Here is a 13314-nt window from a genome sequence, read left to right on the forward strand (position 1 = left end):
TAATTAAAAAAAAGTCCTCTTAGGGGCACCATACTTCTCTGCGCAGCAAATGTTCAATTTCGAAATCTGATGTGGATTGAATGTAAAGTATTACTGTAAACTAACATGTAATTAAATCTTGTTATTAGTTTTAATAGTTGTTGGGAAAGAATAAAGCCGGTGGAATAGGTTGGTTTGTTTGAATAGAAAAAAATCATAGAAAATGGTCGGTAAAAGTATGAGATCAAATTTGACATAAAACAAGAAAGTTATAGGGGTATTGTACATGTATGTCGGATCCATTTGTACATGGAAGATATCGCACCAAATCACAAATTTCTGCTCTTATACAATAAATATTCGTTATCCACAATATATTTTTGTGAAACCTCTTGAATGAAATTGTCCTCCCAAGAAATGATCTAAAAGTAGGCAATCCATCGTATTTCAATACAGAAAGAAATACTACTATAACTACGCTGCAAATACAGGCCGGTATCTAAATCGAAACACCACGGAAGTGTTGAAACACTGGTTTAACACTGACTAGTGTTTAATTGCATATATGGTGTTAGCCTATCGCCAGTTTGGCGTTGTTTCATCACCTCTCTGGTGTTTTCTAATATAGATATCGAGATGGTGTTAAATCAACACTGGATAATGGTGTTAAATTAACTGAACACTGGTATTTTGCAGTCTGCTACTACTACTAGTAGTACTAGTACTACTACTAGTAGTAGTGGTACTACTACTACGACTACTACTACTACCTCTACTACTACTACTACTACTACTACTACTTCATTCAGATTAATTGATCATCTTGATTGTGCTGAGAAATGGGCAGGGGTGCGAACCCTTCGCACGAACGAAAATGTGACGTCAGACGCACGCAAAAATTACCATCTCTGTTATAATAATACGAATAAAACTGTAAAAATATATTTTATTAAATCTTTAATTAGTGTAAGGATTGAACTGAAACTATGTCAATCGTATAGTTACTTCAATGCCTATCTGCTGTTATCCTAACGAACAAACCGCCAAAACACACAGTGGTTTCCCATAAATATATCAGGATGGCGTTTTTGCAGTGTACTATGTAATACAACACATGTGGATTGAGCACGCACTGGATTGGCAGGCGGACTGGCAGGGTCAGTCAATTTAAAGGTCAAGTCCACCCCAGAAAAATTTTGACTTGAATAAATAGAGAAAATCAAATTAGCATAACGCTGACAATTTTATCAAAATCTGATGTAAAATAAGAAAGCCATGAAATTTTAAAGTTTTGTTAATTTTTCACCAAACGTTGTATGCACAATTCAATGATATGCAAATTAGACAGTCGATGATGTCCTTCACTCGCTATTTTTTTGTTTTGTATTGTTTGCATTATAAAATATATCATTTTTTATAGATTGACAATATAAGGACCAACTTGACTGAGCCATATAGTATCAAACAATGTTAATTCCACATGTTCAGGTAATTAATTGTTGTTTTACTTGTCAATTTTTGCGAAGTTGTCTAAAAATAAACTTTTTAAGAATGAATCATATAATACTTCCTATCGTAAAATAACCGATGATAACATTTCCCGTTTAATTAATGATTTAGACAATACAGACTGGTCGACCATTTTTGACTCCACAGACGTTGATGTAGCCTACGACTCTTTTATAACCAAATTAACGTCTTCTTTAGATACCCATGTTCCTATTATTACCAACCGAAAATCAAATTATAAAAAAATCCCAATACATCCCTGGATTACTAAATCTCTCTTACGATCTATAAACCGTAAAAATAACCTCTATTATAAATACATCTCTAAACCAAGCGAAAACTCTCGTTCTAAGTACACTTGTTATAAAAACACCCTTACCACATTATTACGAATCGCCAAAAGGGAATACTACACTTCTCAATTGAACATCTACAAGAATGATATGAAAAATACATGGAAGATTATCAATAACGTACTGAACAAAAAGAAAAAAAGCTCTACAATCACAAAAATAAAGTCAAACAATACTATCACAGATGACAGTAGCATAATCACGGGAGAGTTCAATTTGTATTTTTCAAATGTTGGCAACAACTTGGCTAAAAATATACCTCGAGCTAACAAATCATTTTCCGATTTCCTCGATGACCCTAACCCAAATTCTATGTTTTTTAATCCTACTAATCCAATGGAAATAATAAATATAGTTCGCAATCTACAGAATAAGAAAAGTCCGGGGTACGATGCAATACCTAACTTTCTACTAAAAAAAATTATTGCAGCCATCGTTGACCCATTGGTACATATCTTTAACACCTCTCTTAGCACTGGACGGGTCCCAAATAAAATGAAAATCTCCAAAGTCATCCCACTGTTCAAAAAGGGTGATAGCCAACTCGTTTCCAACTATCGTCCGATATCCTTACTAACCTCATTATCTAAAATTCTCGAAAAACTTGTCCATACCAGAACAAGTGCTTTTTTCAAATTACACAACATTTTTTCAAACTCCCAATTTGGATTCCGTGAAAACCATAGTACTTCCCACGCAATTTTGTCATTTATTAATAAGGTCACCACTTCCATCGATAATAGTTGTCATACTGTTGGTATTTTCCTGGACTTCTCCAAGGCCTTCGACACTATAAACCATGAAATTCTTCTTCATAAACTACGTCATTATGGAGTTAGAGGGATGGCCTTGGAGTGGTTCAGGAGCTACCTCACTGACAGGACCCAATTTGTATCAGTTAATAATAGCATTTCATCTACTCTTCCAATTACGTGCGGTGTCCCCCAGGGTAGCCTACTAGGCCCACTTCTTTTTATTACTTACATCAATGATATTAAAAATACATCAGATTTGCTTTCATTTATACTTTTTGCTGACGACTCCAATATTTTTTGTTCCCATGATGATATTAATCAACTCGTTAGAATCGTAAATTCTGAACTAACAAATGTTACAGATTGGATCAAGGCCAACAAACTTTCACTTAATCACCAGAAGACAAACTACATGCTTTTTAGCAATAAAATTAATACTCTACCAGACAGTATTTTCTTCGATAATTTTGTTCTTAATAATGTTTCCACTACCAGATTCTTGGGTGTCCTTATTGACAACAATTATCTTGGAAGCCTCATATTGATAGTATATGTAAAACAATTTCCAGAAACATTGGAATTATTAATAAACTAAAAAATTTTCTCCCTTCTCGAACTTTGTTAACATTATACTACACCCTTATTCTACCATATATTAATTACGGAATAATTGCCTGGGGATGTGCAATACAAACACAACTAAATAGAATACTACTTCTCCAGAAAAAAGCTTTAAGAATAATTTTTCAAACACACTTTAGATCACATACTGATACCTTATTTTTTGAAAACAACATTCTCAAAGTAAGTGACATATATCTCTTTGAACTTAGCCAATTTATGTTCAAATTAAGCAAGGAGGATCTCCCCACTATTTTCTCAAATATGTTCCAAAAAAATGCATCAGTACACTGCTACCCAACACGGCAACGACAATATTATCACCTTCCTTTAACAAGAACTTTATTTGCAAAGAATTCATTTGTCTTCTCCGGGCCTGCCTACTGGAACTCTCTGCCTCAAGATTTTAAAGAATCCCCTAATATACATATTTTTAAACGCAAACTGAAAAAAATGTTAATTTTGCAATACTCGTTGCAAGCAGGTCATGCTGAATAACTGTTTTTTTTTCTTTCTTTATATTCTCGGCGTTAATGTATATGTGTATTGTATGCTTTCATATTATATACATATACATGTATAATTTGTTATTGCTTTTTTCTTTTTAAAATCGTAATTAGCCAAAGTACCTGCTCCTGCTGCCCGCTTTCTTTCTACGTCATGTGCACTGCACTTCTCTATCCCTCCCCTCTTCTTCCCCTACCCCCCCTTCCACCTTAATGCTGTTTGTATTTATTTGTAAACAAAAGCTCTACATATCATTACGACTCAGTGTTTTTTGTGTGTAATGAAACTAAGTTTATTTAGGGTCTTGCCTTTTGTACAAGCTTGGCTTTTTTCGGCAAGACCCTCCGTTTTACTTTCAAATACAAATGTCATATTAGGTTTTTTTTTATTTGTTAAATCATGTTCCTTAAGTCTAAGATTATGTTATATATATCTATTATGTTTTGCAGTATTTTCGACCTTATCATGTTATATTTCTTATGTTGTGAAACGGAAATCAATAAAATCAAATCAAATCAAATCAAATGAGGACAAAATTAGACTATGCCATATTTTATATAATAAGATATAAAAGAAATAGTGAGTGGATGACGTTATCAAGTCTCTTCATTTACATACCGACTAGGATGTGCATATAATTGTTTTTGTGAAATTAAGTACAACTTTAAAATGTCATAACACAAATCAATGATTTGTTGGGGTGGACTTGTCCTTTAACTGAATTACTGTAATCAATTGACAAAATTTGATCCAATTTTTTAGTCAAGTGTATTTCACAATTTGTTTGTTCCGTTGATCTGATACGCATTTTAACCAGAAGTTTTGTACTCTTCAATATCTGAAGTCTGCCTGGACATGGGGAGGGGCGGATGGGCCAACCCCCGACCCAAATAAAACTATTGAAAAAAGGACAAACAAACAGGACCAGAGGCCCGTAACACAAATGTTAGCGAATACCTGCAATGCAAAAACTCCGGTGTTGATTTAACACCGCGGCCCGGAATCTTTATATGTCCTCACCAGAGAAGTGTCAAACATCACCAGTTTCGTTTTGGTCTAACACCAGATAGGTGTTTATTCAACACCAATTAGTATTAAAACAGCATCGGTTAGATTCGAAACTGGTGTTGTTTCAATTTTTTCTGGTGTGGACACATATAGATTTCGGGCTGGTGTTAAATCAACACCGGAGTTTTTGAAAGAACAATTCTGATTGGTTCCTAATCAGTCTACTGAGCAAGTTGCGCATGCAACGGTAGTCTTGATAGGTCATCTCATATAGCAATTGATCGCTAACATTTGCATTACGGGTCCCAGACTGATATTTAAATAGAAACTTAGTGTAGTGGTTGGAAGTGAAATTAGGTTAACTGCACTTGAAAATGGTATTCGCTGCTTGTTTATTATATTATTCTCACATATCTTCAAACAGAATAAAAGTGATTCATCCGTGAAGTGAATGTGTTAGTCCCAGTACTTTTTTTTCCTCCAAATAAATCAAGATACAATAAATTTCACAAAGAGCCCTTGAGGAAAAAAAAGGCATCGATTAACAAGCTATACCACCCTTTCACACAGCAAAAAAAAGGAATTTGATTGATGATTCCAGTGAAAAATAATTCTAATGACGACTTTCTAGCACGTATGAAACCAGACCAGAATCACGAACGCTAATCACAATCACGAATTCGAATTCTACTCCGGAGGTGAATTTCAGTCAGGTTTCATTCAAATAACGGTATGAATTTTTCCGTGTGAAAGGTCCGATGATTCAAAAGACAAATTTCAATCATCATTACGATGACGATTCAAGATTCACGTGTGAAAAGGCCCCCAGACACATACACATGTACCACCCGCATATACACACAATGAGACAACTAAAATCGTAAAGGAAAAACAAACATACCGTAAATAACCTTCAAGTGCTTGAGTGATCTCTCTAGCCACCCGTTCACACGGTAAAAAGAATTCGTAATTTGAAAGGCTAATGACGAATTTTAGGCACCCGTGAAACCAAACCAGTGCACGATGAAAATCATGAATGCCAAATACAATCACGAATTCAAATTCTACTTCGGAGGTGAATTCTCGTTAAGTTTCACTCAAATAACATTTTTCGAGTGAGCGTGTGTAAGGTCCGATGATATGAAAGACGAATTGCAATTATTACAATGATGATTCAAGATTCACGTGAGAAAAAAGGCCATAGGTTATTGCCCTATCTCCTAACCTAAAAAGTAAAATAATGAAATTAAAGAGAAAGAGAGAGAGAATAGAAATAGGAACACACACATAGCCCTCGAGCGAGAGAACAACATTGATCAAACTGAAACAGCCTTTGATAAACAGTTGTGCTAAAAAAAGGTAGTGAACCCCACCTCAAAATGAATTCTTTCGTGCTGAGTGTTGAATGTAGGCAGCAACATGACAATGTTCGGCGGACTCAGAGAGAAAAAAAATATTGAACGCAATTTTTCACCACTTGGGGAGTGTTTCATGAAAGGACTTGTCGGACGTTTTATCCGACAATTCCCCTTTTATCCGACAGTTACCATAGAAATAGTGCTTCTCAGCCAATCAAAATCAGGGAAAGATGTCAGATCTGACAACTTGTCGGACGAAAATGTTGATGAAATGCTCCCCTGACTTCACAATTAAACATCTAAACAATGGCAGAACTTGTACACTTTAAATGTGATCATTCTCTGTTGGGGTTCACCATGGACCTATGAAAAGATGGACGATCAACGCGAGCATTTCTTTGATCCAATGATAGTCACCGTCACCTGGCTATGCACATCTTAATGAGAACAAGCATTCATGCTTTCTTACCAATCAGGTAAAAAATCACCCCCAAATAACCCCAAAAATATTTATGATATTAAATATGATATTATTCGATCAGCTAACTACCGCTCACACATATTGAAGGATCTCAATAACGTTGAGGGATACACGATATATACATGTTATGTGACAAGTTTATCTGGAATATTATATAGAAACTTGGGAAATTGAATTTTGAATGGTGAACAATCAATCACAATATTGCATCTGTATTGAAATATGCAGACATTTCCCCCAAATAAAACACATGGAACTAAGATTACCAAAGGTATACACAAACTGCACATCGATTTTCCATTATTTCATTGATTTGTTGTCAACTGCGCATTTAATTTGGGATATATGAATTTTTAAAAAATGCTAACTGCTTCGGTCCTTCCCACTATGGCGATCATAGGTCCAAAGAAGTGTAGTATGAAGAGAATGTTATTCAGATGACGATAACAATCACCTGTTAGTGAATTCATTATCTAAGCGATGAATGTCCATCTCGTCATAGGTCCATGGGTTCACTTCCCCCGGGGGGGGGGGGCACTCAGTATATAATGAATAGCGGGTATGTGCCGCGGAGGGGACCCACATTTTCACACTCAAATTTCCGTTACAAGGCATAGCATTTTTGCCTTGTTGAGAAAAAGAACAAAGAAAACTGCTCCAAGGCATGGCATTTTCTTTTTATCGAGACTAAAGAAGAGAGAAATCCGCTCCAAAGGTTCGCATATTTTTCGTTACGCCGCTCCGATCGCATTGAATGAGCTGCAATTCTGGTGAAAAGCGCCCGCAGAGCTCCCCGGCGGAGGCCGCGCTAGCTGCATCATTCACGCATGACCGTTCCATAGGGATGCATACGCACTCACAGGCTGGCGATCCGTTCCAAGGAACCCCGTTTACATAAACATTTGCTGTTCTGGAGCCCATTCCGAGGACCCTCCTTTTTACAATAATCCCGCTCCAAGGCCCCCGTTTTTTGTCTCGCCTGCGGCACACCCCCACCACTTTTTTGGTCGAGTGTCCCCCCCGGGTTCATTTACTTTTTAGCACAACTCTTTAGCGCCCGTTTATAAAACAATGATACAATTAAATGGTATAGTGGAATATATTTTGTACATGTTTAAAGGACAAGTCCACCCCAACAAAAAGCTGACTCAAGAAAAATCCAGAAAGCATAACAATGAAAATTTTATCAAATCGGATGTGAAATAAGAAAGTTATGGCATTTTAAACTTTTGCTCAATTTCACAGAACAGTTGTTTGCACATCTTGGTTCGTATGCAAACGAGGGTAGTGATGACACCACTCACTATTTCATTTGTATTTTATGACATGAAATATGCTAATTTTCTCCCCATTGTCCTGTGAAACAAAGTTTTATTTCTCCCTGAACATATGGAATTACCATTGTTTAACATTATATGGTTTAGTCAAGTTGTCAAATCTGTAAACAAGTGGAATGCCTCTGGCCGTCTCACCTGCATCACGCAGTTCAATATAGCAGCAGTGCTGACTTTGAAAACTACTCTAACTCGCACAAGATGTTCAGTGATACATGGTCACTCTTATGTCCACTTTTTATGAACTAGACCAATAAACTTACAGAGATATGATGGTTATTCAACAAAAAACCCCAACATGGCCAAAGTTCATTGACCTTACATGACCTTTGACCTTGATCATGTGACCTGAAACTCGCACAGGATGTTCAGTGATACTTGATTACTCTTATGTACAAGTTTCATGAATCAGCTCCATAAACTTTCAAAGTTATGATGGTAATTCAATAGATACACCCAATTCGGCCAAAGTTCATTGACCTTTGACCTTGGTCATGTGACCTGAAACGCGCACAGGATGTTCAGTGATACTTGATTACTCTAATGTCCAAGTTTAACGAACCAGACCAATAAACGTTCAAAGTTATGATGGTAATTCAACAGATACCCCCGATTCGGCCAAAGTTCATTGACCCTAAATGACCTTTGACCTTAATCGTGAGACCTGAAACTTGCACAAAATGTTCAGTGATGCTTGATTACTATTATGTCCAAGTTTCATGAATCAGATCCATAAACTTTCAAAGTTATGATGGGAATTCAACAGATACCCCCAATTCGGCCAAAGTTCATTGACCCTAAATGACCTTTGACCTTGGTCATGTGACGTGAAACTCATGAAGGATATTTAGTGATACTTGATTAACCTTATGTCCAAGTTTCATGAACTAGGTCCATATATTTTCTAAGTTATGATGACATTTCAAAAACTTAACCTCAGGTTAAGATTTTGATGTTGATTCTTCCAACATGGTCTAAGTTCATTGACCCTAAATGACCTTTGACCTTAGTCATGTGACATGAAACTCTAATAGGATGTTCAGTAATACTTGAATAATCTTATGGCCAAGTTTCATGAACTAGGACTATATACTTTCTAAGTTATGATGTCATTTCAAAAACTTAACCTCAGGTTAAGATTTGATGTTGACGCCGCCACCGGAAAAGCGGCGCCTATAGTCTCACTCTGCTATGCAGGTGAGACAAAAATGAAATATAAATATACAGAGTGTATCAGAAAAAAGTTAACTCTGAAAAAGCCGTGGGAATTACAAAATATACAACATATGGGTAATTTTTTCACATATTATCTTGGGTTTGGGTCTCATCTATCCAATGAAAGTAAAAGTTTCGACAGCATGTTACACTTGAGTGAGCACTTTCCATTTTTTGTAAAGCTCGCAGAAATCTGTTTGCGCAGAAATGCTCGTTTTCGCATTGTGTCAGGTGGAAAGGGCGAAAAACAAACCTACCCTGCAAAACATTTCTCATACATTTCCCTTGTATGTTTAGTCAACTGAAATAAAACGGATACATTCAAGCATTTTGTAAAATTTTACCACCCTAATTGAAATTTCAACACTTAGTAAGCACAACCTTCATCCTTTTTGTGCCAACTGGATCTGAGGACATAACTGAATCTGAACAAAAGTTTATACCAGACATCTCCAGCATTTTTCACTATGTTTTCATCATTTAAAGTGGGTTTACATTTTCTTTTTCATTTAATTCTTGTTTATCCACACTTTTTCCAAGCTTGACAATGATTAACAAAATTAAGCCTCAGCCATTTCATGTAAATCACAGCTCAGTGTAAAGCAAATATCGTCACGATAGTATCGTTGTGTGGGGGACTGGGATGGGGCGGAATGCACTCTTCGAACTGTTTTAGGCAAGGAAACGAGTTAAAAAAGGTTAAAATTACCTTCAAATCGATTTTACTACTTTCAATTATCAGGTTTTCTTCATGATGATGGTCTATTTTTATTTGCATAACTATTTCAAAGTTCTGCGCAAATAATTTTCCCCTAATTTTTCAAAAGTAAGGGGTGCTCACTCAAGCAGAAATATTTTTTGACAGTTATATCGTCATTTGCTTGAATGGATCTGTGCCAATGTTAAAATGTGGAAACATCTTCAGAATATGACAAATGTATGATTTTACAGGATTTTTTTTCTAAGTGTAAACTTTTTATACGCACTGTATAATCAGAGTATGATTAAATCTTCAGTGATATGCTAGTTTGATTTTCTCCTTTTTCAAATCCACATATTTCTGGGCTAGACTGGACCTTTACGTTCATTTATACAGTGATCCGGGTTAATGTTCTTTTAATTTGTTTATTCCTTTTTTAGCCAGGGTTTATCTTCTTTAACCTTCTTTTACATTTACAGGACATCGCTCTACCCCAAAATAACCCTTAATTACATTCCTCTTTTCTTTGCTTACCTGTCATCATCAACCTTCTTGCCTTTTGTTATCCTCATCTATCCTTCATTCCTTGCATCCCTCACCTGACCATTCCTTTCCTTGTCAAATTCCTTTTTTCTCTTAGTCTCGGAAATATTAAATATGCGTTTTGTGTGCAAAATTCTGGTTCCTACTATGGTAACAGCGATATATCCGATTTAGGGCTACTTTCCAGAGCCACATTTGGTTCCCCCCAGAGCTCGAGAGACCTCCCGGGGGGGGGGGGGGACGCCCACTTCCATTGACGAGTGGATACCAGGCGCGACCACGCGTAAAATGGGGACAGAATGGGCAAGTACGTTACGTATAGGACCAAGTATCTTAGTAAGGGTGTCAAAAACGATGTTTAAAATACTGAAAAAAGGGATATATTTCCAGTACTTGTAGGGTTTCACAAGCCAAATACTTGTTGAGAGATGCATTTTCATAATATGGAAAAGACTTGCTTCCATTGTTAGGGTGCTTTTCGAAACCCCGTGGTCGTGCCTGGTATCCACTCATCAATGGAAGTGGTCCCCCGGGAATTAGCATCTAATCCCCATTTCTGGGGAAAGTAAAACATAATGCCCATTACATTGTGTGCTTAGAAGCATAGAGATTGTGTAGTGTGTAGGAGTAAACAAAAGAAAAAAAACCCCGCAAATTCGGCTGAAGTTCAGACGTATATGCTGTGTACATATCAACGCATGCGAAATGGTTTCGGCTGGAGAGGTTTGATTTGATTTTAATTTGATTTTATATAATTTCTGCACTCAGCCTAAATATGCAACCTAACATCTAGGTGATACAATTAAGTTTTACAAAACATTTTAAGTAATAGTCATAGCAAAGCAATGAAAAATAAATAAAAAAACAAGAAGCAATATTCAATAAAAAGAAAATGACAGTTTAAACGAATGCAGGAGACCGCCATCGTGAGCAATTAAGCTTGAAAATGATGGCGACCTCGTAAAATGGTGCATAAAATTCTTTCTTCATTGATCAAGTGGGTGCAATGCGTGCAGGTGCTGGTGCAGTAAAGGTGATCTGACCCATGGAATCAATTGCCAGTGATCCATCAATAATCCACATTAAATTCAATATTTATTCTATGGACTGTAATGATCTATATCTAAGCCTTATTCAGTAAGTTTTCCCCCGACTCAATATGTACTCCATTTGTTTGAAAAACCACTTTCTGTTCCATGTCACAATCTATTGTGGGCCCTGCATTTCGAATATTTCCAGCCAGCTGTTATAGTAGAGACTCGCCGCCGGCTCAGGGGGCATATACGATGATGACCAGACGTACATGCATGGTGCGGGTGTCGCGTGAAAAGAAAATAAACACGAAAAGCAGATCTATAAATAGGGCCTGTATCACAAAGCTTAGCAATGAATGTAGAACAATTTTATATGATTGATTCCATTGATTATAATGTACTATTAATCGTAAAAATCGAATGTACGATTATTCGCTAATTTCTGTGTTAGGGGACCCAAACGTTACCGTCCCTGAGGTTTGCGAAAGGTTCCTATTAATAATTACTCCCCTCCTCTCTCCCAGTTGACTGAATCCTGAATATTTATGTTGTAAGACTCCTTATATATGATTGGTTCTTATTCATAATGGTGTATTACTTTCTTTATGTCATCTTCCAAGTTAATTTGAATATGTACCTTGTGCAAAGAAGGCCTAGAGAAGACATGAAAAAAAAAGAAATATGCCCTGCCAAGCTCAGGCGGTTAAGCACATGACTTTGAACCATCAACATCTAATTTTCAATTTATTCTTGTTCTGTGTTAGAAGAACCCGCAATTTAACATAGAACTTATAAATTACAAAATATATCTTTACATTATCATGGATCTTAAAGAAAAATCATGGTCCCGTAAATAACGTTTAGTCCCTGAATGGTTTTATCTAGGTTAACAAGCGATGTTCTTTACTTTGAATGTACAATGATAAAATATGAATGTATTTAAAATTAAAGAGAATAAAAATAAATACGAGAAAGCAATGGTATCGTAAATAACCTTCTAGTGGTTGAGTGGATCTCTTTATTTGTTAATTTGTATATGTACCTTGTGCAAAGAAGGCCTAAAGAAGACATGAAAAAAGAAATATGCCCTGCCAAGCTCAGGCGGTTGAGCACAGGACTTCGAACCATCAACATCTAATTTTCAATTTATTCTTGTTCTGTGTTAGAAGAACCCGCAATTTAACATAGAGCTTATAAATTACAAAATATATCTTCTACATTATCATGGATCTTAAAGAAAAATCATCGTCCCGTAAATAACTTCTAGTGCCTGAATGGTTTTATCTAGGTTAACAAGCGATGTTCTTTACTGTGAATGTACAATGATAAAATATGAATATATTTGAAATTAAAGAGAATAAAAAGAAAATACGAGAAAGCAATGGTATCGTAAATAACCTCTAGTGGTTGAGTGGATGTTTTTAGGTTATCACGCATCTTCATTACCATCAGTGTAAAATGATGAAATATGATTATATTTCAAAGTGAATACGATTTACAATACACGAATTGGATTAAAAGTAGGAACAGCTTTGCAGCTCACAATATAAAAGGAAGGTCCACTCTGTCAGATACACATTCGGTTGAGCTCGAAGCCGTCGAAAGGGAAAACTTAGCATCATATCAGCTTTTCACAGTAAAGATCAGACGATCGATAGTAAGTACCTTGATAATTATTCAGTTCTCATCACCGTCAGAATTCCGAAGCTCGCATTGTTTCTCTGTAAAATAAACACGATCACATCACTCCTGTTCTTAAAGACCTCCATTGGTTGCCCATAAAGGATCGCATAGTTTTCAAAATTCTACTTTTGGCTTATCAAATCATCAATGTATCCGCACCCGATTACAACAAGTCTCTTATTCACCACTATCAACCTGCACGCACACTGCGATCATCCCAATCTAGTCTCTGAC

The sequence above is a fragment of the Lytechinus variegatus genome, chromosome 6 (assembly GCF_018143015.1).
Source record: "Lytechinus variegatus isolate NC3 chromosome 6, Lvar_3.0, whole genome shotgun sequence".
Classification (NCBI taxonomy): Eukaryota; Metazoa; Echinodermata; class Echinoidea; order Temnopleuroida; family Toxopneustidae; genus Lytechinus; species Lytechinus variegatus.